Raw genomic sequence first — 27,828 nt, forward strand, 5'->3', positions numbered from 1 at the left:
TGCCAGTGCAAACTCGCGGTGTATCTTTCAGTCTTGATGGCACTATGGAATTGGTTTGGCTTGGAGCATTTGCCACTCTCTGTAAGGACCCTCTGCCTTCCTTAAAGACCTATTTACTACCTTGCTATTTATTTTTAAAGTCAGTTGAGCTAACGGGCATTTCTATTTATTTTATGCTTCCAGTGCTTTTTCAAATCTGGTAGAATTCACAATGTTACGCCTTTAAGAAGCGTGTAATAGTGCAATGGCTGCGAGCCAGAAACAATATACTGTTTTATCAGATTTCCTGAGAAGAAATGGAATTTACTTTGTGTTGCCCCCTTTATAAGATTAAATAGTAATGCCTAACTGAAAAAAAAACCAACCCTTTTTTTCCCTTTATGTTCCAACACTCTTTAAACTGCAGCTAAAGCTCCAGTATGCTGCAAAATAAGGGGGCTTTCTGCATATGCAATCTGCAGATTACATTCTTGAATAATTAAGTGTAACTCCTTTTCCATTTTTTCTTTTTTGATCCAACTCAGCATTTTGTTTTTTCAATAACTCTCCTTTAATCAGACAGAAACAGGATGCTTAGGCTATTGCATTTACTCCATTGGCTAATGTGTACTGATACAAGGGAGATGGTGACAAAATGCTTATTTGGGTAATGTTGCTTAATAATGGAAAATGAGATGTAAATGTCCACTTCAGTAGCGCGTTCAAAACCCCTTGTTTGAGGCCATAGCCAACAGTGCTGCCTTTCATAGTATGAGATGCTCTGAGTAGCTGAGCCTAATTTTGTTTGATCCTGCTGTCATCATGCATGGCACAGTCATAGCCTTTGTCTTCACACTGTCCGTTGGTGATTTTTTGGTTATATTACAAAGGGGGAGAGGCTGGAGTGAAGTTACTCACTCACCAGTACGAAGAATATTAATTTTATTGCCTAACAGATGTAATGGAACTGAACATTTTATACAGAAGTCCCCCAACTGAAATGGAGAAGAGATGTATTCTTGCAACCTTGTGAGCTTGTGTTTTGGCACTTTGAAGCTAATGGCAGTACATGAGGTGTTTATCTAATCACATCAGGGCCCTTTGCAAGATGAGAATGGGATTAATTGTCATTGTTACAGATTATTTTGATATTTGAGTTTAGTATCTAAAAGAAGTTCCATGTCATTTCCATTGAAATTGAATTAACTGTGCACGGTTTATATAGACAGTGATACAGGGCCTCTGTGATCTTCCTCCATGTCAGCTTGTTTGTGATCAGCTGGAATATCAGTGGTATTGAAGAAAAGGTTGGAAATGCCCATTTCTCTGGCAATAAGATCAAAAATGGTGATAAAGCTTTGTGTAGCATGGACATGTGTTACAAGGGCACCTCTTCATGGGATGAGAGGCCAAGTAGGATGTGATCCTGAAATACTGGAGTCCTTGTAGAAGAGTTCAAGTAACACTTTTTTTTTTTAAATATTTTTTTTACAGAAATGTAGATGTCAGTGCCTGAAACCTGTGTGTTTTCTTAAAATTGATTGCATACTCAGTGAAAGTAGCACAGTACCCTCATTAAGTTTGCAGATGACACCAAGTTGGGTGGGAGTGTCGGCCTGCTTGAGGGTAGGAAGGCTCTGCAGAGGGATCTGGACAGGCTGGATGGATGGGCCGAGGCCAATGGTATGAGGTTCAACAAGGCCAAGTGCCGGGTCCTGCACTTGGGTCACAACAGCCCCGTGCAGCGTTACAGGCTTGGGGAAGAGTGGCTGGAGAGCTGCCTGGCAGAAAAGGACCTGGGGGTGTTGGTCGACTGGTGGCTGAATACGAGCCAGCAGTGTGCCCAGGTGGCCAAGAAGGCCAACAGTATCCTGGCCTGTATCAGGAACAGTGTGGTGAGTAGGACTAGGGAAGCGATCGTCCCCCTGTCCTCGGCACTGGTGAGGCCCCACCTTGAGTACTGTGTCCAGTTTTGGGCCCCTCACCACAAAAAAGACATTGAGGCGCTGGAGCGGGTCCAGAGAAGGGCAACGAGGCTGGTGAGGGGTCTGGAGAACAAGTCTCAGGAGGAGCAGCTGAGGGAGCTGGGATTGTTTAGCCTGGAGAAAAGGAGGCTGAGGGGAGACCTTATTGCTCTCTACAGCTACCTGAAAGGAGGGTGTAGAGAGGTGGGGGTCAGTCTCTTCTCCCAAGTAACGGGCCATAGGACGAGAGGAAATGGCCTCAAGTTGCACCAAGGGAGGTTTAGACTGGATATTAGGAAAAAATTTATTCACTGAAAGGGTTATTAAGAATTGGAACAGGCTGCCCAGGGAAGTGGTTGAGTCAGCATCCCTGGAGGTATTTAAAAGATGGGTAGATGGGGTGCTTGGAGATATGGTTTAGTGATGGTTTTTGTCAGAGTTAGGTTCGTGGTTGGACTTGATGATCTGAAAGGTCCCTTCCAGCCTAGGCAATTCTATGATTCTGTGCTGTCTTCCAGGTGTCATGATAAAACTTCTGAGTAGTTGTGTTAAAAGACTGCAGTCAGATTGTGAGTCCTCATTGGAAGTGCAAGCCCTCGACTGTTAGTTCAACATGTAGTCACTCACGTTAGAAGTGTATGCGTTCCAGTCATCCCTTGCAACACCTAGGAATCCTATTACTTGTTTTGAAAAAGTCGGTGTTAGGTTTCCAAGTTCTGCTGACAGGATGTATGGATTTAGATTTTGAGGCAAATGGCGAGTCATATCTCTCTATCTTATTATGAAGAGCTGTTCCTTCTTCTCATGATACCCTCTAGTACTGGGGAGAAAATGAAAAGTGACTGAGGCTAAGTCTGGTTTGGATGTAGACAGTTAGGACCGCTGTCTTAATTGTGCCAGTATTTTGTGTTATGTTACTTTTACACAGTTTTATGTCCCAACTGTATTGTTTTAAGTCTGGGGAGGACTGGTATGCTGATACCTGTTGCTCAATGGACATTAATACCTGTATTTCATAATTTATTTAGCAAATTTTGCCCTGAACTGGCATGGAGTTTTGAAAAAAAATAGTTATGTTTAAAGGTAGGTTTGAAAGGTGAAAATAAGAGAGGATCTTTTCTTTGAAGTGTAGTCATCAAGCTTTCTACATGGCAGAATTGCAGCTTGTGTGTGTTCTGGAGAAGCAGTAATAATTGAAATGAATTTGAAATTGAAATGTGAATCCAGCATTATTTGTCCAAAAGACCCAATTAGTACAGTCAAGCCAAACTTAATGGTTGAAATAGTGCACTATTTGTCCTTTAGAATTAAGGAAGTACCCCAAAGTATGTGATTGATGGATCATCTGAGCTGTTTGCATTTTGGGGGGGGTTAAGGAGTCATTGTGATGTAATTAATAACTTGGATTTTTGGTCTCTGTATTAGCACTGTAAATGGAAAAAATCTTGAAAATAAAGAATAGCATGTTGAAATAGGAAAAAAAAAAACCAACAACCCCAAACAACTGTACTGTTGGCCTGGTATTTCTTGATGCTGGCATACAATAAATCATGAGATCAGCAGAGAAACTGAGGAGTTGTTCAGATAGTGTTTTGATTCAGATTTCTTAAGGTGCGCGCCTCTTCATTTGTGAAGCTGTATTTACGCACGTATAATTTGACTTGTTGACTTTTAGTCATAAAAACTTTAATAACATTGTCAATATACCTATATGCCTTGTATTGACCACCAGAGAAAGATATTAGGTAACAAAAATTAACATTTTGATAATAAGGCCACCTAAATATTGCATGGAGGACAGTCAGATGTGTTTTGTTAAGTGCTATGGTGGCAAGGATCCATTGGCTAGGATCCACTTGAAAAATCAGATTAAAAGTTTATATGCTTGACAAATACAATGTCATTAGTTTAAAAATTCCCTGAAGGCTAGTACTGTAATTAGATGAGCCCAAAGCATGCAACAGTAAAACTCATTTTCTTCCAGGAATGACCAGCAGCATCTTTAAAAAAAGAAAACATTGACTGATCCTTGTCGGATAGAGTAACCACAGTAAGAGAGAAGAGTTTGCCAGGAATGACTGTGACAGCTGAAGCCACAGCACCTTATGGTGAGTGGAGTGGATCAGCCGCACTCTGTTGGGGAGCAGCGAGGAACGTAGGGATCCTGCTGAAAGAACGCTCAAAAATGATCACTCACTAGGTGCCCCAAATCAAGGGCTTCACTAAATTGGATATTACAGATGCTGAGTATTGGCAAAGTAGCAATAAAAAAAATTACAAAACCAGCAATTTCCTTTGGATCCTTATTGTCACAAAAAGGCATATGCCCATCTTTATGGGATTCCTTCGCTCTCTCAAGAGCATGTGAGCTTTGTAGTGCTAGGCTGCAAAGTTCCAGCTCCAAAAGGTGCGCTTGTTAAGCTGTGTGTTTTCTTTATTTAAGATGCATTTTAAAAACAGCTGATCTGATCAGTTGATCATGTTATTCTTCTGCTAGATTACCGATTGGAGTCTGTTTTGAGTGGGTAGTTTGCTAAGAGTTATTTTTCCCACTAGAAATAACAAAAGAGTAGAGATTGTAAACTTATCATCTCTTTAAAATGTAGCTATAGCTGCATAAAAACCATAATTTATGGTTCTTGATTCATTGCTCTAATAAAAATGTCTACATTTTCTTCATGAACATAAAAATTGTTGTCAAGGAACTAATTTCCCAAATATTTGTATTGCATAGGAAAATAGGAAAATTGCAAATGTAACTGTGGTGGGCTCTCTGAGACTTGAAAACCTTTCATTGGGGTCAGCAAGGCTATGGCTGTACCTGCTGTCTGAGTGACTTAGTGCCTGAACTTAAATGCTGTCCCAAGGTTGTGGCACTGTTTTATTGTTAGTGGGCTCCTTGGCATGCATTTGGCCAGTGTCAGCAGCCCAAACAAGGCACAACTCAGGGAAAGCCATGGACCAGGGACAACCCTAAAATGGGCTATGGATAAGACAGCCCCATTTTGTGAGAGAAGAGCATTTAGTGTGCGTGCTGTACTGCATGGCTTCAGCATTTGTTTTGTGGCCTGTTCTGCATATGAGTGCAGATGTAGCCATAAGGATGCTGCTGCATGTTTTTGCATAAGAAAAAGCTGCAATTGCATGCCGTTTACCTAGAGAAAAACAAAAAGCCACTGTCATTTATGAGAAAGCAACACTTAAGAAAGTTTATTGCATATTGTTGTTTTCTATTTGTTTCCGTATTGGAAAAAAAACTATCATAGAATAGAGTGGGTTGGAAGAGACCTTAAAGATCATCTAGTTCCAACCCCCCTGCCATGGGCAGGGACACCTCCCACTAGACCAGGCTGCTCAAAGCCCCATCCAACCTGGCTTTGGACACTTCCAGGGATGGGGCATCCACAACGTTCCTGAACAACCTGTTCCAGTGTCTCGCCACCCCCACAGTAAAGAATTTCTTCCTAATATCTAATCTAAATCACTATCCTGATAAAGAGTCTGTCCCACTCTTTCCTGTAGGTCCCCTTTAAGTACTGGAAGGCTGCTATAAGGTCTTCCTGGAGCCTTCTCTTCTCCAGGCTGAACAACCCCAACTCTCTGAACCTGTCTTTATAGGAGAGGTGCTCCAGCCCTCTGATCATCTTTGTGGCCCTCCTCTGGACTCGCTGCAACATGTCCATGTCCTTCTTATGTTGGGTGACTCCAGACCTGGATGCAGTCCTCCGTGTGGGGTCTCATCAGAGCAGAGTGGAGGGGCAGAATCATCTGCCTTGACCTGCTGGCCAGGCTTCTTTTCATGCAGCCCAGGAAGTGGTTGGCCTTCTGGGCTGCAAGCGCACATTGCTGGGTCATGTTCAGCTTCTCATCAACCAACAGCCCCAAGTGCTTCTGCTCAGGGCTGCTCTCAATCCATTCTCCGCCCAGCCTGTGTTTGTGCTTGGGATTGCTGTGACCCAGGTGCAGGACCTTGCACTTGGCCTTGCTGAACTTCATGAGGTTCACATGGGCCCACTTCTCAAGCCTGTCAAGGTCCCTCTGGATGGCATCCCTTCCCTCCAGTTGTGTCAGTTGCTCCACACAGCTTGGTGTTATTGGCAAACTTGCTGAGGGTGCCCTCAATCCCACTGTCCATGTCACCAACATGATTTTAAACAGCGCCTGTCCAACCCATGGGGAACACCACTCATCACTGGTCTCCACTTGGACATTGAGCTGTTTACTGCAACTCTCTGAGTGCGACCATCCAGCTAATTCCTTATCCACTGAGTGGTCTATCTGTCAAATCCATGTCTCTCCAGTTTAGCAACAAGGATGTCGTGTGGGACAACATCCAATGCTTTGTACAAGTTGAGGTAGATGATGTCAGTTGCTCTTCCCTTATCCATCAATGCTGTAATGCTGCCGTAGAAGGCCACCAGATGTCAGATATGATTTTCCCTTGGTGAATCCATGTTGGCTGTTACCAGTCACCTCCTTATTTTCCATGTGCCTTAGCATAGTTTCCAGGAGGATCTGCTCTATGATCTTGCCAGGCACAGAGGTGAGACTGACCAGCCTGTAGTTGCCCAGGTTCTTCCTTTTTTCCCTTTTTAAAAATAGGGGTTATGTTTCCCCTTTTCCAGTCAGTCAGAACTTCATCGGACTGCCACGACTTCTCAAATATGATGGATAGTGGCTTAGCAGCTTCATCTGCCAGTTCCCTAAGGTCCCACTGCTGCATCTCATCAGGTCCCATGGACTTGTGCACTTGTGCTTCAGGTTCCTTAGATGATCTTGAATCTGATCTTCTCCTACAATGGGTGGTTCTTCATTCTCCCAGTCCCTGCCTTTGCCTTCTGCGACTTGGGCAGTGTGGCTAGAGCACTTGCCGATGAAGACTGAGGCAAAAAAGTCATTGAGTACCCCAGCCTTGTCCATATCCTGGGTAACCAGGTCTCCCGTTTCCTTCTGGAGAGGGCCCACTTTTCCCCTAGTCTTTCTTTTATCACTGATATACCTGTAGAAGCTTTTCTTGTTGCCCTTGGTGTCCCTGGACAGATTTAACTCTATCTGGGCTTTAGCTTTCCTAACCTCATCCCTGGCTGCTTGGACAATTTCTCTGTATTCCTCCCAGACTACCTGTCCTTGCTTCCACTGTCTGTAGGCTTCCTTTTAGTGTTTGGTCCTTGTTCATCAATGCGTGCCTCTCGGTGTTTTGCCTGACTTCCTATTTGTTGGGATGCATTGCTCCTAAGCTTGGAGGAGGTGATCCCTGAAAATATTAACCAGCTTTCTTGGGGCCCTCTTCCCTCCAGGACTTTATCCTATGGTATTTTGCCAAGCAGATCCCTGAAAAGGCCAAAGTCTGCTTTTCTGAAGTCCAGGGTATTGAGCTTGCTGTGTGCCCTCCTCGTTGCCCTAAGAATCTTGAACTCTACCATTTTGTGGTCACTGCAGCCAAGGCTGCCCTTGAGCTTCATGTTCCCCACCAGCCCCTTCTTGTTGGTGAGAACAAGGTCCGGTATAGCATCTCTCCTCATAGACTCCTATATCACTTGAAGAAGGAAGTTATCATTGACAAATTCCAGGAACCTCCTGGATTGCTTATGCCCTGCTGTGTTGTCCCTCCAACAGATATCAGGGTGGCTGAAGACCCCTCATGAGGACCAGGGCTTGAGAACGTGAGGCTGCTCCTATCTGTCTATAGAGGGCCTCACCCGCTTGGTCTTCCTGGTTGGGTGTGCCTGTAGCATACACCTACTATAATGTCATGTGTCCCTGCCCTCCCTTTAATTCTGACCCAAAGGCTCTCAGTCGGCTCCTCATCCATGCCCAGGTGGAGCTCCATGCACTCCAGCTGGTCATTGACATAGAGGGTGGCATCCCCTCCTTGTTTCCCCTGCCTGTCCTTCCTGAAGAGCTTGTATCCTTCCATTCGAACACTCCAGTCACAAGAGCCATCCCAAGGAAGGCAAAAGCCCAGCTGGAGCTCAACTTGGCCACTAACATAAAGGAGAACAAAAAAAGTTTTTAAAAATACATCAACAAAAAGAGAGTCAGGGAGAATCTCCGTCCCGTACTGGACGTGGGGGGAAAAGTTGCAACTAAGGACGAGGAGAAGGCTGAGATAATGCCTTCTTTGCCTCCGTCTTCAATAGTCAGACCAACTGTCCCCAGGGTGTTCAGCCACCTGAGCTGGAAGATAAGGATGGAGAGCAGAACAACACACCCATAATCCAGGAGGAAGCAGTCAGTGATCTGCTTCTGCACTTAGACACGTGTAAGTCTATGGGGCCGGATGGGATTGACCCAAGAGTACTCAGGGAGCTGGCAGGAGAGCTCACCAAGCCTCTCTCCATCATTTATCAACAATCCTGGTCAACGGGGCAGGTACCAGATGACTGGAGGGTGGCTAATGTGATGCCCATCTACAAGAAGGGTCGGAAGGGGGATCTGGGGAACTACAGGCCTGTCAGCCTGACCTCAGTACCAGGAAAGATCATGGAGAGGATCATCTTGAGTGAGCTCTCATGGCAAATGCAGGGCAGCCAAGCGATCAGGGCCAGCCAGCATGGGTTTAGGAAAGGGAGGTCCTGCTTAACCAACCTGATCTGTTTCTATGACCATGTGACCCGCCTTCTGGATGTGGGGAAGGCTGTGGACGTTGTCTGTCTGGACTTTGGTAAGGCCTTTGACACCATCCCCCACAGCATTCTCCTGGAGAAGCTGGCGAATCATGGCATAGACAAGTGTACTCTTCGCTGGGTAAAAAACTGGCTGGATGGCCGTGCCCAGAGAGTTGTGATTAATGGGGTGAAATCTTCTTGGCGGCCGGTCACCAGTGGTGTCCCTCAGGGTTCAGTTTTGGGGCCAGTTTTGTTTAGTATCTTTATCAATGATCTGGATGAGGGGATTGAGGGCACCCTCAGTGAGTTTGCAGACGACACCAAACTAGGTGGGAGTGTTGATCTGCTTGAGGGTAGGAAGGCTCTGCAGAGGGACCTGGACAGGCTGGATCGATGGGCCAAGGCCAACTGTATGAGGTTTAATAAGGCCAAGTGCCGGGTCCTGCATTTCGGTCACAACAATCCCAAGCAACCCTACAGGCTTGGGGAAGAGTGGCTGGAAAGCTGCCCAGCAGAAAAGGACCTGGGGGTGCTGGTGGACAGCCAGCTTAACATGAGCCAGCAGTGTGCCCAGGTGGCCAAGAGGGCCAACAGCATTCTGGCTTGTATCAGGAATAGCGTGGCCAGCAGGAGCAGGGAAGTGATCGTGCCTCTGTACTCGGCACCGGTGAGGCCTCACCTCGAGTACTGTGTTCAGTTCTGGGCCCCTCTGTACAAGAGGGACATTGAAGTGCTGGAGCGTGTCCAGAGGAGAGCTACCAGGCTGGTGAGGGGTCTGGAGACCAGGTCACATGAGGAGAGGCTGAGGGAGCTGGGCATGTTTAGTTTGGAGAAGAGGAAGCTGAGGGGAGACCTCATGGCCCTCTACAGCTACCTGAAAGGAGGTTGTAGAGAGGTGGGGGTTGGCCTCTTCTCCCAGGTGAATAATGACAGGACCAGAGGAAATGGTCTGAAGTTGCGGCAGGGGAGGTTTAGGTTAGATATTAGGAAGAATTACTTTACTGAAAGAGTGGTCAGGCACTGGACCAGCCTGCCCAGGGAGGTGGATGAGTCACCATCCCTAGAGGTGTTTAAGAAACGTCTAGATTTGGCACTTCAGGGCATGCTCTAGTGGCAGATATTGTAGGGTTTTTTTTTTTGTGTGTGTATGGTTGGACTCGATGATCTCAAAGGTCCTTTACAACCACGAAGATTCTATGATTCTATGATCATGTCTCTGTGATGCCAATAAGATCACAGCCCTGGAGGCGTGCGCATGTCTTTAACTCCTCTTGTTTATTCCCCATGCTATCTATATATACACACATACACGTTATTTCATTCAACAACAAGCTGCTTATGTTGTGAATAACACCATGTTGAGTGCTGTCCAGATCTTTCCAGAATGCTGTCAGGGTCTTGTAAGCATGCGTAGCAAAGTATCAGAACTAGAATAAATGTCAGAGTTCATGGTTGTTTTACATGGTGTTTTTGTCTCAAATGCTCACCTAATAATCTCTGAGTGTGTAGATGACACCAGTTCTCTGTTTCATTTCCTAAAAGGTGTTTTGACTTTCTTAGAATGAAATAACTTCCAGCAAAATATAACTTGGTGCTAGCTCCATGTTTATGAACACATTCTATTAACTTGAGTAAGTGCGTATTATGAACTTGCTCTGAATTTGGATTATGTTCTGTCGGACTGTTAAGTGTGACAGGTTGATATTTTTCATTATGAAACTATTGGTTAATGTAGAGAGCCACTGTAAACACCGTGGTGCTGCTGCTCAGTGGTTGTAAATTGTCACCCTCCTTAATGTTCCACAGAATTCTGACAATTTCCACTTCTTGCCTTAGTTTGTGTCACACGTTTAGTTACACTGAACAGTTTAGATGTGGTTTTCTTCCTGATATCAAAGATGTAGGCTTTTTTTTTTTTTTTAGGGTTTTTTTTTCTCCTTAGGCATTGTGTGAAACATACTGAATATTGCAAGTTATGGAAGGCTGATTTTTTTCTAGAGTTGATTTATGCATACCTTTATGAAAAATAGGTAAATAAAGCCAAATTGTCAGACTTAACATTCTAAGCAGTGAACTAGTTGCTTGTTTAAAATTTTACCCTTATTTTTCTTAATTGAATTTGGGTGGGTGTTTTTTGTTTGTTTACTGCATTGAGGTGGGTGTTGTGTTAATTTTACCTTGTAGTCCTGAAAATACTGATTTCCAGTGAGAGCCTGTGTCTTTTAAAAACTGACTCACTGTTTTGGAGGAAGTCTTTGCTTTTATGTTAAGTTGTTTCATTTCCACTTAATACTGATATTGATACTGACTGTGTGCAAAGGCATAGACTTAAGTACTGGATTTCTAGCTAAGGTAAGTTAATAGGTTAAATGCTTTAGCTTAAATACACTACAAAGAAATCTGGTTTTGACTTATGTTGAACTTAAGACAGGTTTGCCTCATGATGATAGGATAAATCACTAGCTGTAACAATTATCTGCCAAGGCTCTAAGAGCATGAAGTCAGGAGGTTTTTAAAGCTTACTTATGCTTATCTCAGTTTGTAAAGAGTTTGAGGTACTATAGATACAAGAAGCATGTTCAGCACCTCTTGGTGTGAGGTTCATCAGTTGTCGGTAGCTGTATGGAGACAGCCCTTTATTAAGGCGGGGGGGGAAAGCTAAGCAGTTCTGTTTCTTGCTTCTGTAGATAAACTTATTTCTATTACATTTCTGGATAATAAGTGGGTGGGATAAATATAGCCAATATAAGGAGGACTAATGCATATATTTAATTTTTCTTTTTTCTTTTAATGGGAGACCTAACATGTGTTGGCACAAAAGAAGCCTTTGTTTTAATCTTCCTCCTTTTTTTTTTTTTTTTTTACTGTAAATTGGTCATTCCTACACTGCTTGTTGGTGGATTGGTTTTTTTTTGTTTGTTTTTCGACACAGTCCATTTTGAATCTGTTCGTAGAAGAAAATGTAAACTTCAGGTCTTGTGCATGTTGCTTGGTCTTCTTTCCAAGGTTTGTGTTTTTATTGTTGCCATCTAAGTGCTTTTCTTTCCAATGCTTTGATAAAAATCCACCCAAACAACTGGGAGACTGCTGTAGGGGAACAAAACACAAACTCTCAATTATTCAACCTGGAAAAATAGAAATACTTTCCCTCAAATCTTTCTTCTGTGTAATTTCAGGTTTTTTTTGGTGAGGCTCTAATACATTAAAAACTTTTCTGACAGATTAATGTGATTTTTAAATTAATGACATCCCTTTTTTAATGCAAAAGGCAGTGTTGGCTATCTGTATATTAAACAAAGACTTTGTAACTAAAATATGCGTTGATTAACCACATGTGAAATATTTTTAAACAGAATAGACAGGATCTTCCTAAGTGTGGATGATGAGGAATTCAGTCTTCCAAACACCTCAGAAATAAGAAAGGCCTGGAACAAGTCATATATCCCAACTTAATTTCCAAAGGAAAAACGTGTTGATTTACTGTCTTAGCTGATTGTGTGCCATTTGGAAAACAAAAAGCAGTATTAAAAGGGTGAAGAATTTAGCTTTCTACTAACTATGCTTCGCGACTTGTGATGTAGGCTGTGAGTCAGCTGCAAGCAAGCCTTATTTGTCAAATAATTATTTTGATCTTAGTTTGCAACCCTAACACAAATTGATTAATGTTTACTCATGTAAGTAGCCCCATGAAAAATCAATATTGTAATCACTTCTTGTTAGTACAGAAATGGTTGTGAAGTCCCTCCCTGCCCCTGCAGCCTTGCCAGCAGTGGGGGCAGGACGGTTAGGATCCATGCAGTATCACATCAGATTCTGATCGTGTGCCGTCTTGCAGTCATGGATGGCTTATCCTTTTATTTCTCCTCTATCCAAAACACATTTAAAAGGCAAACATCATTCATTACCTCTTGCGAAACCGGTAATGAAATCTTTTACTTTCAGGTTGACAACCTAAGTCCAATGTGGATTGTTGAAGCCTAGAAATTGTGCCTTCTAAGGGAGGAGAAAGTAAGGGAAGTTTTGCATCATGTGGAGGAAAAAAATAATCTTCTCAACTGAGTTCTGTACTTAATGACTTGAATAAGGGAAGTTGGTCTTGTGTCTAATAGTATTGTTATTTTTTGAATGTTTTCAAACTTACTGAGGTTTACTTAAAAAGGAAGCCTTCATAGGCCTGATTCCAGCTAATGTAAATGGGCATAACACTTAATTGGGCTACTGTGATTTACACTTCTTGAATCAGGCCAAGTACAGTTTAAATTGTTAAGTGGATTAAGAGAATGCAGTCTGCTTTGACTGGTGTATCTGATCAGTTTTTCCTTCAATCTGTGCAATGTAGTAAGAAACTAGTTTAAAAATTTGGTGAAATATAGCTTACTACAGCAAAATAGCAGATGTATTGCATGATACATTCACATTTCCTGAATATGGGGGAAAAAGTGTTCTCATATGAATATTCCACTTTCCAAGTTACTCACTGGGTATCAGTATTACTGCACATACTCTCATCTTCGTAAAACCTTACATACTTCAGTCTAACTGAACTTGATTGAAGACATTTTATTTCATTAAAATGTAAGCGTGGGTAAAAATACCTTGCATTTTTGTAGCTCTTCACTTAAAAGTTCAGCTTTTCTTGTTGTTAGTTACCTGGAATTAAAACCAGTCCATACATGATCTCTAGAGCATGAATATTCCACTATTTATGTTGGGTGTTATAGCCACATTTTCTTCTGCAGGTGATATTTTACCTATCTATAGTTTGCATTAGAAAGCATAGCTAGGAATCTTTACTGAGGTGAACAGAATATTAGCTGTTTTACAGTTAGCAGGAGCTGAACATATATGAGTGCAAACTGTCTGCTTTTTTTTTTTTTAAAGAAATATACAATAGATTTAAATATTTATCCATTATTCATACATGGAAAGGACCCAAGGAATAAAGAGTTACAAGTGATTATAGCGCTATTCCTCTTGGACCATGCAGGAAAAAATTTTGTATAAGCATTTGCGGTGGAAAGAATGAGTCGGATTGTGAACCATCCCATAGGTGTGCCGTTCTGGCACGATGCAGTTAGCAAAGCCCAGGATTAACACTGAAAGAACTGGGCATAAAACACTCTTGGTGGTAATGATTCAGCTATGGAACAGTCTTCCAAACCAAATCAGTGAAATCTGAACTCCTACAAATGCTTCTAGACTTCTGGTTTTGAGAAAGCCCTTTCATGACAAATGATGTCTCAATGTGAAAAGCCCCCTCTTGCCACCCTTATCTTGCTTTCAAAAAGCATGTCATATAAAATGCTACCCTAAACAGTGCTTTTATTTCTTAAACATGACAACCTCCACTAAATCTGTTGAGGACTTCACTATTGCTTTTGATTTACAAACACTGTAATATTGGTCATGGTGGTTGTGGTATAAAATCCAAAGACTAGAGCATACATCCTCCTGTTTGCTGTTGAAACAGGACAGGAAAGTAATGCATCCCCAAAACACCATCAAGCTTCATAAGCATCATACCTTCGTAGAAATAATGTTCTATAAAGAGTTATGCCTGACTTACCCTCCAATTGTTGAGTGATAGTTCAACCATTATGGAATTGATTATTTTAAATTTAGCTTGCTTATTGTAAGAGTCCAAGTGATTTTATGTAATATCAGATTGTGAGATCCTTTTCCCTCTGATTATCATTAGTGTGTGTTTAATGTGGCTTTTTAATTACAAAATGACAGAACTTCAATCAATTAAACTGCAGAACAAGAACAATTTGAGTTTTAAGAATATATGTTCTGAAATGTCATGTATCCATTATCTTTAAATTATTCTTTTGATTCCTTTCTTTGAAGTTTTCCTATCTTACCATCCTATATGTCCCAAAGTTCTTTCTCTTCTGATTTCCTTCCTTCACTGATTCCACATCCCCCCTCACCCCACCCCCCAGTTTTGTCTTCAGGCATCTCTGCAATTCTCTTGTCATTCTCATCCCTCCCCAGACCTCCGGTAATTTTGGATTTCTGCAGTTCTCTGCATACACATTCATTCTTATGGTCTTGGTCATCCTGTTTTTTCTTGTCCTTTTCTGGTTTAGTAAGGATGGGAGCCTGGAGAGTAAGGTTGAAGATTGATTACCCTTGTGTAGGGTAATAGAAAAAACGTTTTTTAAAAGGACATACTCTAGCTATTGGGGACAGCTCTGGAGACAGCCATGCTGACCAGCCATGGGACTGGCAAAATGTGAATTGAAAGGAGGGTTGTGCCCAGAAAATAGGGGATGTGATGAGCATTCAGCTCCCTCTCTCCTTTGCCTGGTCTGTAGCAGGTGCCTCGGGTCACTTTTTAATCAGTTGCTGAAATCTGCCAGTGCGATAACTTTTCTTAAAGATACTGCATCTGAGAGATTGCAAGTCTTTGATGTCAAATTTTCTCCCATGTGTCAGGAAAAGGTGGCACACACTAGCTTTCGCTTTCACCTCCAGCAGCTCCAGTGCATTAGCAGTACGGAGAAACATTCACTTGAGATTTTTTCCTCTCTTCCTTAATGGAAGAGAGGGATGCTGTCTTCCAAAATATGCAACAAGGCAAATGGAACAAGGAGTGACAGGGATCAGTCTGCAAACTCATTTGCTGCAGGTATGCATATGATTTTTTTTTATCACTTGGAGTGAATTTTGCTGTTTCTTTTTTTTTTCCGTAGAACTTAGCCATAGAAGATTAAGGTTAGTATACAGAAATTTTTTTAGTCTGTTCAAGAAATTAAAAATACAGTGGTGTGCCCACACACAGAATACTAATTTTAGGTTAAGATTTTTTTTAGCAAAATCACGAAATTGTTAGAGCCATTTCTGAGCTGAGAACAAATTTGTAACATTTTTACATTTTCTGCATACAGTAAATTTGAAGCATCAGTCTAGACGCGATCCATGATGCTTTATTAGGCTTTGAAAAGCAATTTTATCAGAAGCCAGGAGTGTGAGTAATAAGTAAATGTAAGTGATTTATATGTACTTATGCAGTCATAAGTATTGCAGAAATAGTGCATGTTAGTAGGGCTTCTGAGATTCCTGAATAATGGAAACCCTTTTCTGTTTCTTTTAGGACAGTGGTGCCTTAATTGCATCTGCTCTTGGAAATCCTTGACACAGGCAATTACATTTGTTTGGATTACTGGAAAAAAAATAATTCCTCTGGCACTTAATGATGTCCAGAAACCTTTTGTACTCTCATTTGCTTTGTTAACTTTGAATATTATCATCAACACTTAGAAACTCTATGTAAGCTTACTTCACTATCATAATTGATCCTACTGAAATGTGCTTATGTCTAAAATTCTGAATTTTGATCCTTTTGGCTTTCCTATCTAATGGTCTTGTTGGAGTCAGTTGCTCACAGCAAAGAATTTAAAAAGCAGCTGTATAAGGATTTCCAGTCATTTACATCTATCAGTGTCCTCTGTTCTTTTGGTCTGCCTGAATTCATACGTTGCGCTTGACTGCGGTTGCTTCATTTGAGGCACAAAATTGTGGGTTATGCTCTTGAATTTCTATTGTACTTGATGAGGATTTGGCATTGGGTAATGCCTACTGAGCTGCAGCTATGTTTTGCCCTGCAAAATAACATACCAGGTATATAATTCGTAACAAGAACATCAGTTAGTAAAATTAGAATACCTTTTCTTTTGGAAATCTGTGTAAGCAAACACGTGGTTTCATGGGAGATGAACAACTTTTGCAAAATTAAAGGCAGAAGTCACAGTGAAATTGTAAATGTTTGGTATAGCTTGATAATTAACACTCTTGCTCTACAGGTGTGCTTAGTTGCCAGTTAACAGCTTATTTTCACTGTTATTAACGCACTCAGAAAAAAGCTTGGCTCTAAGGAAAGAGGAAGAGAACAAATATGCGTGTCAAAATGCAACTAATTATTTAGACAAAATTAGTTTGTCTGGAAAAGACTCTGGGAATTGCATAAGCCATGTGTTGGATGTGTATCCATTACTGGTTATAGAAACCAGCAGTACATGGCTGTAAAAGTGTGCTAAGGTAGAAGGCAAGTGCATTTCAGCATGGAATGTAAGATGAAAGATTGATTAAATAAAAGACGGAAATGCCAGAACACTAGCACTAATGCAGTTACTGGGTGAATTTCCTGGTACCATCATCACGCATTGTGTTTCATTTCTGTGTTTTGTTTTGGTTTTGTTTTTTCTCCTTGTTGTCATCAAAGTAGCTGCGACATATCCAATTAACAGTTTTATTAAACCTGCCTGACTACTGTTTCTGATATAGTTACTGCTACTATTTGCTTCACATTTTCTTTCTTCTCCACTATTGATCTGTGAGGAAGAAATGACTCTGGATTGTCTTTACAGTTAAAATATGTTCATACAAGTATAGGCAGTCAGTATCATTTTTAGGGAAATCACTGATCCACATTGGAAGTGTCTACCCATCACCTGAAATACCATAGTTGCCCTTGTGCACGCTCCTTGTGCTTTCCAAACGCTAAGTAAAAGGATTCTTTTAAACCACTATAAGCATCTTTTTAAAAACAATCAAACAAAAAAACCAACCCATAAAAATCCCACCAAAAAACCACAAACGAAACACAAAAACCACCAAGAGGTCAGTTGCAGTGCATTGCGCTGCATTCCGAAGGTGATCCAAGATGGACTTGCTGTGGTTTGATACAGTAAAATTCCACCTTCTAAAGTGGCTTTTCTGCTTTTCGTCCTTCCCTTTGAGAGCCGTAAGTGTCCAGCTGAGAGTGGAGATCTTGACAGGCTGCAGACAGAAAGAAGATCTCTAAAGTAGCTGTGAAGAACAGGACCACTTGTTCAGTGCAGGGAGCTGCTGTATGACTCAACTTTGCTTCTGTTGCTGATGATGGAAAAGCCAGCTGATGGGGTGGGGGTGTGTTTGCAATATATTTGTGATCAGGGAAATATAAAAATAAATAAAATGAATGGGAGGATTTTTGAAAATGTAGTTCAACAAAACGGGTTGGATTATGAAGATTAAAGAATAGCAAATAAAAGCATCACGCTTATTGAAAAGAGTAGCAATTTAGAAAAACTAAGTATGTTGCAAGCCTTAATGAATCCGTACATCTTCATTTGTTTTCATTAAAATCCTTGAGTGCAAGCTAACTTAAAAAAAATAACGTATGTTTTATTGTTTAACTTAGGAGGTGGAAACTGCCATTATTTTGGTAAGTTTGTCGGCTTTTGTGGTTCAGAAAGAGCCTCTGATGTAACATTGTCTTGAAACTCTTAACAGTACCAGCTCCCTAAATTAGTGTCTTGCCCTGTTCTTACTATATTCATTAAGCGGGAGGGGTAACAAGTTTTCTTCTTTTAGCAGCTGAAGAACAGCAGCATCAGAAAAACAGAGACTCGGATAGCTTGTTCTTCTAGTACAGTGTCCAGGAGATTTTATGCTTTATACGGAAGTTAAAATCACAAAAGTATTTTTTAAATGTACTATCTAAATCTGTAGTAATTTCAGAATGACTAAACATCTTTTGTCTAGATCTGCTATATTCTTAAAAAGCATGAAATAGCTTTAATGAAACTAAGTTGAATGGATCTCTTATTTTCTTGTAAAAAAAGGCCAGTGAGAAGGATATGACAAATACATATAGAATAATGAAAAATACAGAGAACCTGAATAGATTTGCGGTTTTTGTTCATGGTTTCGGATAATGTAAAATCTAGGAGGCATCTAGCAAAACCATCATGGAACAAGCTTTAAGAAAGCATAATTACTTTATGGTTGTCATAAAGTTTTGGGGAATCTAAACCCAGATACATTCCATAACACTCGTACTTGGAAAGGGCTCAGAGCGGTGCGCAAATGTGGCAAGATCTGGGGGGAATCAGAGGTGGAAGGTACAGTTTATACTGAATGAGCTGGTAAGACTCGGGGGGGAATAAACAGGCTTTTGAATATAGAAGCCCTTTTTCAGACGTCAGGTAGCAGCACTAATCTTTGAAACTAAAGGCACATTGAAAATAACAGCTCTGAGTTTAACTAGTAAGATAGACAGTAAGTTGGTCAGGTACCTGAGAGAGAATGTCATCAGAGATGACAGAATCTGTAAAAGAAATACCTGCAGTTTCCTTTCCTTGTTTGCAGACTGAGCTTACTGTTGTATTTGTCGTTCGAGGGAGAAGGATCTACATAATCCTACTGCTAGCATATTTTATTTTCCTCCTTTTCCCTCTTTGGCTGGTTGCTTTGTGCTTATTAATGTTTCATAGGACTGATATTATATCATTCAGCATGCATTTTTTATTTTTTTTTGCTGTTGGTTTTTCACAGGGCAGATAACAGGACAGACAACTCTTGCTTTTTGCTGATTACAGGATATATGGGTAGCTGTACAGTTCTGGAACTGATGCTGTTGTCAAAGTGAGAACATTGAAGGGTACACGAAATATATGTGATATTTTATAATTATTGTACCTCCAGTTGCATGGCTGTTAACTGCATTCTCCTCTGCAATTTCAAGAGGATAATTCCATAGCCTGATGTTTTGAAAAATACCAAAGAAGATGAGTAACACATACTAGACACCCATGATGTTTTCTCCCATTAGATGGCACACAGTGGCCCATGTGATGTGGGCTATGGGGATGCATTAAACTTTAACTAACAGCTGTGCTCAAGGCCAGTTCTTAATGCAAAAGTGAGGGAAAAGAAGAGGTAGAACTTGACTGGAAATCAGTGTAACTATTGGTTCCCTGAAGCTACCTTTCAAAACAGAAAACCAAATTGACTGCTGTTGTGGTGAGACCCTCTTACTCTTTTTATGCTTAGCTTTCAGTGTGGAGGCTAAATGATACTTGCTTTGGAAATACTGTTTTATGTCAATGCATTCATGCAGTAATTCTGTGTAAGGGAAGACTTTCCTGCTGGAGAAAAGCTTTGGATAACTTAATCACATTTCAGCCCACTGGCAAGTTGCAGGTGGTGCTCTGGCTGCTCTTCCAGAAAGCAGTGACTCATCGTGATCTACAGCAGGGTTAAGACATAGGTAGACCCTCGTTGCGCTGAGTTTTAGTTGAACTGAGACATACATTTGGGTTTTTTCCACAATGTTTTCTAGACAATTACACACACTCAGTTGTGATTCAATAGATGTTCTTTTTTGAAAGAAATGCCAAGCTTGTTAAAATGCTTCTGGATTCTCTAAGAGAAGTCTTTAAAATGCTTTATATAACTTACTATGATTAATTGTTTTACGAGGTGTTTCAGAATAAGGAAAATAAAAGTTGTGAGAAAAACTGTGTGAGGTTAACTGGCTGAGAGCAAAAAATAAGTAGCTACTATGCTTGGAAGGAAAGGTAAGTAGGGATAATTTAGCAGTTTTGCACTTGAATTCATGAAGACTGTTCACTTACAGTACTGTTATGACTTATGCAAAAATGTGCTGTAGATGTTGGTGAGAATTTTTGTTGTATTGCAAATTGTCTTCACTGAAAAAATCTTGCTTTGTTTTTTCTTACAAGCAAACAAAGCAGCCATAGATGCTTCTAGTGATTTGTTGGGATTTTCTTGTAAAATGGATTTTGATTTCTGTCAATGCACTAGTAGTGCACATCTTGAAGCTTAGCCCATGCAGTTGCAGGGATATGATATATACAGGTTGGTCAGTATAGACCAGCACCCGTATAAGTGCAAGGACAGTGGGAAAGCGGGTCTTGTCAGTTGGGGACTGTGAGGAAGTGGGAAGGAGACATAAAGAGAGTTGAATGACTTTTAATTAAATTCAAATCTAATGGCCATGTCAAATCACCATTTAGTCTGTGGAAGGGTTCCTATGTTTGTCACGTGTTATCGGCATGTTAGCTTTATTTAACAGGCTAAAAATAGTTAAACAATGCAATTATTACTATTCGTTGTTCTAGTGTCATGTTTCTTCATTTCAATTGATGATTTTTGGGATGAGCAGCATTGCACAATTGCTTTCTATTTCAAAAACAAAGAAAATGGGTCGCATTTAAGTAGACACAATGTATTGGTCATATAAGGTAGCCTGTTTGGATGTTAAAGTAAAGGCAGAAGAGACATTTCTCATGCTTTGATTCTCATACTGTCACTGTTGGACAATACCGTATTTCATATTGTCAAGAATCAGTCATATCAAAGCCATTGTGTACCACTTGATTTCTTAAGTCTTTCTGCAGTTCAGTTCCATTTCTGTGTTATTCTGACAATATTAAATAAATTGATATATACATTTAGCTTTTCCCTATATTGAGTCTAGTATACAATATTGTATGCTTTGATGGGTCCCTGTAAGCAAAAGTCTACTGTAATTTTTTTTTTCTGGTTCTATAAGTACATGTTCACACTTCCGTGACTTTAACCTGGAAACGTTTGATCTGTAGCGAAGTTCTCGTCACTGGCTATGATAGAAAGAGGACCTTAATACTTGGTTGGTCTCCAAGGTATTTAGTCTTCATAGGGATATGGAAAAAAAAATGTTGGAGTTCATCTAGAATATGATTGTAACAAGCATGTTTTTGTTTTGCTTGCATATTGTGCACAGTATAAACCATGCTCATTTTTTGAAAAACTGATTTCTTGTTTTAATTTCTCAGGATTATCTGCTACAGAGCCTAAGCTAACATAATATTGTTGGCTCAAAGATAGGAGGACTGGGTCTTCTTTTTTTCCCAGGGAACACACTAAGTATATAGGAACACTTTGTAATCATAAGAACTTGTTGTGACATCATGACTGTACTTGACTTGTGTTTAAATTTTCACATGTGAGTAGCTATTTAGGAAAATGTGAATGTGAAATTAAATGTGTAGGTAGCTCACTATCACAGACATGTTTGTATTTTACGTCTTTATAAAGCATTTATGTTAATAACAGTTTTCAGAACAAGAAATTGTAAAAGGGAGTTATGTAAAATAGTTTTCCTTTAAGAAAGGAAAAAGAAATGGTTTAATAAACACCATGGGCATTCAGATTCTAGCTCTGATGCACTTTTCATGAAAAAATTGGCTTTAATTCAAGTACACAGATTTGTAGGGCTATGTAGTTGAACTTTGTTTCATAAAATGAAAGCAGTCTTAAGCAGTTTTAAAATATGTTTCTGATATAATTCATCTTTAGACATGAAAGAGGAACTGCAAAGCAGAAGTTAAATTTCATTTATGATTCTGATAGAAAGGTATGAGACACTGAGAGGGCATTGCACACTTAATTTTGAACCATATCTCAGACAAAAAGTCTTCATTTTCTTATGGACCTCACAGCCAGAAGCTTAGTGCAGGACTGGGGCTCTGCATAATTTTTTTTATAAAAAATGTGTTGTGTACTTGATCAGCCTTCAAAAGGTAGTTACTTCTGTGGTAGAAATGTGGGACTAAAAATTGGTGGCATTATGGCAAACTCTGGCCAGAAGGAGAGAAGATATTGTCCTTGTCCTGAACAAAGTTGCCAAAGAATTGTGGGCCAAATTTGAACACTAAGTGAGAAACCTGTGTTTTGTAGTGGAGCGTATTTAAGACCTGAACTGTTTTGAAGATGAAATCCCAAATCATCCAAGTATTGAAGCATGTTTTTCAGTCCAGTTTGGCAGAATGCTGAAGTGCCTACTTAATTTCCATAGATGCTTAATCAGATGCCTGGGGGAGAGCTGCAGTTGCAGATGTGAGTAATTTAAGTCAGACTCCTTCCTCTTTTGAAAATCAGCTCTATTTTTACAAAATAGAATCCCTAGATTATCTTTTAAAAGCAGGTTCCTATAAGGATTTTTTTTCCCTCTAGAGAAAAGGTTTTAGATCAAAAAAGATGGAGACTTTTCTGTTGGAATGGAGAAATAAGAGTTTACGGACAAAGTGAATACTAGAGCTTCCTATCTTTGAAATAGCTTTTGAAGACAAACACAGATAAATTTAGTGTGTTATTACTTAGAATGTTCTTCTACCTGTTATTTTCTTCTTGTTTGCTGTAGATCACTGCGTATTTAAGTGCTAATATTTTGTCCAGGTTAAGATTTATTCATATTACATGTGGGATTTTTGGTTGATTCATGCCTTATGTGTAACACTCTGAAAATAAGTGAAATGCAGGTGAATGTTCTTTTTTGTGATTTTGTAGTATTTGGGGTCTAATGGGATTACTGAAGCTCGAGCCTTACCTCCTGCAAATCAGTAAATCAGTGTCAGTTTGGGTTCAGGCAGGTACTATACTGACCACACTGACATTACACTGAACGGTTGTGTGGTTAGAAACCAGGAGAAGAGGGGTGGTAGTAGTGCTCAGGTCCTGTCTGTTCAGTGTGATATCCTTAGACAATCCAGGTAACGGAGAAAAGCAAAATACTCCTTTATTGAATTCCCTGCTCGCTAGTCAAAACAGACACAAAAATACAAAACAAAGATCTAACAGTCGTAACTGGATGAAATAATCTGTTCCTACACCAGATCTGGCAATCTGCTTTACTTCAGTCAAGTGCTCCACGTTTGTTTAAAGCATTCTGCAGGTTATCTGGGAAGGTTTGTCTAAGGAACACGATTTGGGCATTAAAAGGTACCACCTTCTCTGTGTGGCTCACAAAGGAGTGAAGGACAATATTTGTAGATCAAGAGATGCAGATCCCAGAAAGAAATGCTGTTCATTTCACAACTTTTATATAAATTCTTCGAAAGGTAAATTAAAGCCTTCACTTTACAAAAATATGTGACACAGATTCTGCCTGATGGTAAACCTTGCATTTTTTTGTCCTCCGTCTTTCCCAGTAAACTGTTTCAAGGTTCAGCTGCAGTCACTGCTAGGAAATTGCAGGCTGTTTCAAGGTTGAATTGATCTAACTTTAATTGTTAGCTGCTGGATCCTATTGCGTTATTATCAGCAAGGTTGAGGAGGTCTTGCTATCAGATCTCCTTCTCAGTGAGTAAATGCTTATGTCTGGTAATCAAATGACCTCTCAGTAGTGTCTTCATTTAGCTGACGTAGGCAGGACTCCCTAAGACATCAGAAAGGGAAAAAGGAGACGGCAGAGGAAAACAAATGTCAAATAATGGTAAGAGCGTAGGAGGTAAAGCAAATAAGATGACAATTACGAAACATCTCCCACTAAAGGGACAGAAAAATTGTCTGAGAAAATTTGAGTATACCTTTAGGTCTTTTCCCAGGTCTTTGAAGCCCTACACAAGACGTGAAATGGTGCCTGGCATGGCCAGGGGTGCCAGCGCGGATCTTGGCCAAACACTGCATTGCAATGTTCAATGACTGCAATTGCCATGAAACAGGAAGGCATTAATACAAACGTAAAGCTTGGCTGAGACACTGGGAATGATGTTTCTTTGAATTAGTATTTGGGATATTAATCCACATGTTTCATTAAAAAAAGCCAGAAGAAATATCATACGCAGTATATGAAAATGTTTAAACACATTTTCCCCTCCAACATTATGGACTTTCCATTTACATCTGTATCCAGCGTTGATTTAAGCTCTAATTTTGGGACCCTTTTTGTGCAAATTTCCATTACATTCCTTATAGATGTGCAGAGTTTGCAATGTTGTAATCCTCTAAATTTAGGGATTTGTAAGGTAACAGAGGAAGGGCTAAGAATAGCTGTAGGAAAATGGTGATTGAAGGTTGCTACTACCAGAACCATTCATCCAGCCTGCAGCCCACTCTCTGTGTGCTCTGCAGCTGTGCCAGAAAATATGCTGCATGAATAATTCGGACAGTTGTGGCCTATTCCCTATTTCTTGGCTCAGGTTCAGAACGAATCAGGAGGTGTGCGCGTGCACATGCTCTCTGGCAAAATACCCTTTTCAGAAGTGTTGGAGGAGGGTGTGTAACCCAGTAATGTGTATGCTTGGTGCACACAGACAAGTTCAAGGGACAGAGAGGAGATGCAGGATTTGTTCTTCCATTGACACTGGATGAATCTTGGGTGTCTTACCTGGACAGGAAGACTGGATATACCATATTCTCCTGCTGAATACAGGTCAAAACTTATTCTAGTCTTGTTGGATGAGTTAATACACAGCTTCTGGGGAGGTGAGATGCAAGATTTAATGGGTGAATTCTCCAGCCTGTGCCATGCTGCGAGGCAGATTGGATGGACTGAAATCCGTCCTTGGAAGCTAATTCTGTGGCAGTTGCTACATCTTCCAGGATCAGTGTATAGCCTTTGTACAGTTTTCAAGTGTTCTCATTTGTATTTTTCCCATGTTTTAAAATTCATTTACTGCATTCCTCTATTTTCCTTGTTATTCCTTCTACTAGCTTTCCTTTTGAGTCCTTTTAGCTTCTGCCAGTTACTGTTAGCTCTAATCCTGTTGGTGTAAATTTTTTTCATTTGAAAAAAAGTGCAACTTGGCTGGTGATATCTGGAAGCAAGCTAGTAACAGCTAAAGAACAAGTGGAAACAAAGTCTGCCAAAGCTTCCTGATTTTAGATTGTTAGATGAAACTGCCTGACTTGGATCTCATTGGTTTGAATTTTTCCTTTTTTTTTTTTTTTTTTTTTTTTGAATGGAAGCTGTATTTTGACTGTAAGGCTGTAAGATGATACTGGTGATGATGTCCACAGAACCACAAGCCTCTCAGATACCTGTTTTTCCTTGCCCATGTGATTATTGGCGCACCAGTTGGTGATGTTACCCTGTAGAATCATAGAATCATTCAGGTTGTAAAAAAACCCTTAAGATCATGAAATCCAACCATGTATGTAGCACTGCCAAGTCCACGACTAAACCATGTCCCTGAGCGCCACATCTGCACATCTTTTAAATCCGCCTAGGGATGGTGATTCAACCATTTCCCTGGGCAGCCTGTTAGAGTGCTTGACAACCCTTTCCATGAAGAATTTTTTCCTAATACCCAATCTAGACCTCCCGTGGTGCAACTTGAGGCTGTTTCCTCTCCCTTGTTACTTGGGAGAAGAGACGGACCCCCGCCTCTCTACAACCTCCTTTCAGGTAGCTGTAGAGAGCGTACTAAGGAGCTCTAGAGAGCTGTACTACAGCCTCAGTGTTTAAATGAACGTCTTCAGCCATGTTAGGTGTCTTGTGTTCGTGCTGCGTCACCCTAAGGAAATAAAAATTACCTACTGCTGAAGGGAAGAAAAAGCCTTTCTATTTTTCTGTGTGGCTCTGTTGCGTAAATAGCATAGCAGTGCAGCACTGCCGAAATTCAGAGTTCTTTGCTGATTAGTTAAATATACGCTAAGCTCATTTTAGTTCAAGTCAACAAGTATGCATATGTTTGGTGTAGAGCTGGTTAATGAGCAGAAAGTGGGAGTGTTGGGAAGTCAGGCCATGGGAACTGGCAAGCTTCTGCCTCGCGCCAAGGCACGCCGCATCCATCCCAGGGTGAAGGCAGGCTGTCTGTTGGATGTATTTGCCTTGGGGCGGATCATGGAGCACTAGAAGCAAACACTGTTAATAGTATTAACTTTGTGTGTTATACTGGTGTTGCATTTGTATATGCTATGTAAAAATAAGAGGCTCTGTGTTTTTAGGAAAACCCAAAAGTATCAGGAAATTTGATGCATGTGTAGCTCAAGGAAGCTTTGTTATCTGAAAGCAACGGACGTTTTTGTTGAACAGGAATCCTCTCAGTGTTTGCAGGTCTTGTGAATTTTCTATTTTTTAATAATTCAACATCAATAGGCAAAATAGATGTCTTTCAAAGTACTGTCCCAGCTAATTTAGTGCAGAGAAAGTCGTCTTTGTCTCTTACTGCTTTGTTTTCAGTGAAATGCAAATTGGCTTTCAGGTTGAAAATAATACCATAGATATATTGCTAATAGGATATAATAAAGAATATGGATGTGTATTATTAAATAAACGTAAAGCTTTGGTCTAAGGAGGAATTTTGAATCAAACTGTATATAAGCATTGCAATGAAATGCAGATAAATGTAAGATTTAACTCAGGGTTAGGCTTTAGAAACACTTAACTCGGCTTAAAACTTAAGTGATTTTAAAGGTTGAGTGAAATGTGTATGGCTTTAGATTAATGAGCTATATAATCAACATATCAGAGTTTAATTTATTCTGTTCTTCTGGCATCACTCCTCTGGTTTCTTTTCTTGTGTGGAGAAATTCAGGACCAGTATCTAAGGTTTAACAGAAATTTTGGATAATTCATTAGTCTGATAAAAAGGGAATTGACAATTGATATAATTTCTTCTTGAACTTACTATGTTGGAAGGTATCAGACTAATGAATATATTTAGTATCAGTGTAAAGATAAATATAAAATAGATAAATAGTTAAATAAAAGATAAATTAAAATCGTGATTAGCTTTGAACTTGTGTATAAGAAAACATACTTGCATGAAGGGGGAGGAGGTGACCCGTCTCTCCTAAAACTCCCATTAAATGAGTTTTGCTGCATAGTTGGTCCTGCTGGAGGATTCTGAATGTGGGATTAATGATCATCGACATGGCTTAAGTAACTATCTTCTCAGGGATCTTCTCAGGCCTGAAATCTGCAGGAAAGACCTGTGTGTGTTTTCTTTTATTCCTCCCCCGCTGCCGCAGCCCCCCCCCCCCCCAAGTGAGGAATCATGCTCCCGATTATAATCTGTTATAAATTCGTGAGAGTTTCAAAGTAATAAGACCAGAAATTGAACCAGTCAAAGACGTTCTTGTGTTGGGTTTGGCTTGTACTGCTGCCAGTGATATGGCTTCTAATCTTTCAGGAAAGATGAGTTCTGCATCTTTTATCACTGAGATAACAGATAATTGTTACTGTCAGGATCGCTCTTCATTTTCTGTCTGCTTCCTTTCATTGAATGAAAATCTTTATTAACCTTTGCTGCATGTTAATTTTTATTTGATGTGGGTTTTGATTTTGTAGATGTTTATTCTGATTTCTTAGTTTTCTACTTCAGCATTTGTTGAGACTAATGGATAATGGTAGTCTTGCAAGTACAGCTTCAGAGTCTATACAACAACTAGCGAATTAGAGCTTGACCTAGAACAGTACCCTTCATCCTGTGGAGAGGACTCAAATACTGGTTTGCGGAGCTGAGAATGCTGTATTCTGAATCCAAATTTGCTCTCTGACTCTTGTCTACCATTTTCTACTTTCCTTCCAATCCAAATTTCATCTTTAACAATATACATCTTAATTTGGGTACACATTGCTTGCTGACCGATCTCCTTTTCTCTTTATACATGGATGCTTCCTGGATCATTTGCCATTAAAATTTTGTTCCATGTTCCAAGCAGTGAAATTTTAAGTCCCAAACTTTCTGTTCTGGAAGTCTGTGCATTCTCCCACTGCT

General features: G+C 40.3%; 1 protein-coding gene across 3 annotated transcripts in view; it reads left to right on the forward strand.

The window, feature by feature from the left end:
- The window catches only part of HECW2 (HECT, C2 and WW domain containing E3 ubiquitin protein ligase 2), a 203,515-nt gene that overhangs the window by 22,202 nt on the left and 153,485 nt on the right, over window positions 1–27,828 (forward strand). For 2 of the 3 annotated variants that reach the window (XM_054210347.1, XM_054210349.1), the window contains one exon: window positions 3,928–4,051. The exons of the other annotated variant lie outside the window; for it this stretch is intronic. The gene's annotated coding sequence lies outside the window, so the exon portion shown is untranslated. The remainder of the gene's footprint in view (window positions 1–3,927; window positions 4,052–27,828) is intronic. 3 annotated transcript variants of the gene reach the window in all.

The sequence above is a fragment of the Rissa tridactyla genome, chromosome 7, assembly GCF_028500815.1.
Source record: "Rissa tridactyla isolate bRisTri1 chromosome 7, bRisTri1.patW.cur.20221130, whole genome shotgun sequence".
Taxonomy (NCBI): domain Eukaryota; kingdom Metazoa; phylum Chordata; class Aves; order Charadriiformes; family Laridae; genus Rissa; species Rissa tridactyla.